Below are 1570 nucleotides of genomic sequence, written 5' to 3'. Positions count from 1 at the left end.
GGAGGGTTGGGGTGCTGCTGTGGGCTGTATGAAGAGGGGGGAGGGCTCTGGAGGTGCAGGGGGCTGGGAAGGGGGTGTGCGATGGGGGGTCACAGGCCTGGAAGGGTGTAGGGCTGCTCTGGGGGGCTGGCAGTGTTCAGGGGGATGAGAGGGGCTCATTGGGGTGTTTTGGAGGGTGCGGGGTGTCGTGGTGGTGCCTTGGGGATGCTGCAGATGTCCCAGGGATGCAGCAGGAGGGGTGGGGGCTGTGGGGACAGCGGGTGGCTCCGGGGACTCTAGCAGCCTGGTGGCGGCTGCGGGGGGTGTTGCAGATGTGCCGGGGGTGTCCCGGGGCTGCCGTAGGCAGGGATGCTGGGGTGTCGATACGAGGAGCCACCAAAGGGTGCTCCTGCCCACTGCTGGGGGCGGGGGGGCGATGCCAGCAACAGCTGCCCCRGTGGCCGGCCGCAGCCGGGACTGGGGGGAGCTCCCCACGTCGCCGTGTCCCACCTCGCGGCCGGTTTGCATCAGCCAGGCCCAGCTCCGCGCGGCTGYGAGGAGGCTCCTCGGGAGAGGGTCTCCCCCCCCCAGGAGGGCAGCCTGGGCTGGGGGGGGCGACATGGGCACCAGGGGCATCCCCCCCTCCCTGCTGCGGGTCCCTGGCATGCCCCCGGTTCGAGGCGTGGGTGCCAGGCRGTCAGGCTGTTGGGGTGGAAGGTGGTGCCTGGTGCTTCTCCCCCCCCCCTTTCTGCCCCTTTCTCTCCTAGCCCAGGGACAGCAACTTTGGCATGGGGGGGGGGCTAAGGTGGGGTGGGAGCAGCAGCTCGTGGCACGGTGGCCCAGTTCAGCCTCCCTCCGCACACCCCCAGCCTGGCCCAGTTCTGCACCCCAATAGCCTGGTCCAGCTACCCCCTCCTGTGCGTAAAGCAGCCCCCCCTCTTGCTTCCCATCTTGCCAGAGCCCTGCACCCTCCCCCCAGGGAGCCCCCCCATGTGCCCCCCGACAGGCCCTGTGCCGAGGCTGCGGTGTTGCTGGCGGAGGGTGCCGTGGGCGCTGCCGGCCGGCGCTGCCCTTCCGCTCCCCGTCCGCGGGGGGCGGGTGCCCGGGCTCAGCACCGCTCTCCGCCAGGATCCCGGCGCTCCGAGGCCCGGTCCTGCCCGCGCCCCCGCACCCTCGCGGCCCGCAGGTGCGCCCGTCCCTGCTGAAGCCCCCGCCAAGCCGGGAGAGGCGCCCGGACGCTGGTGCGCGGCGGGCGGGCTGCGGGACRGCGCACGGGGACGCGTGCGAGGGGAGCGGGCGATTTCATCCGTGCAGCGAGTTGCGGGTGGGCTCAGGCTGGGTGAGAAATCGGTTATCGCAGCGCCGGGCAAAGCTGCCAGCTTGCGAGCGCGAGCAGCGAGGGGGGCGATGCCCCAAGCCCCCGCGGGGACGCGCGGGGCGCTCACGCCGGCTCTCCCCGCAGTGGCCGTGGACGCGACCCTGCACGTGGAGTGGAAGGAGGTGAAGGCGCTGTCGCCGCCGAGCGCCGCCCGGCCGGCCCCGCTGCACCGCCTGGCCCGGCAGGCCTCCTTCGACAGCCAGGACTTCCTCG

The sequence above is a fragment of the Rhea americana genome, unplaced genomic scaffold (genome assembly GCF_003343005.1).
Source record: "Rhea americana isolate MKP2758 unplaced genomic scaffold, rheAme1 scaffold_634, whole genome shotgun sequence".
In the NCBI taxonomy this organism is placed as follows: domain Eukaryota; kingdom Metazoa; phylum Chordata; class Aves; order Rheiformes; family Rheidae; genus Rhea; species Rhea americana.
This window is presented reverse-complemented; position numbering follows the sequence as displayed.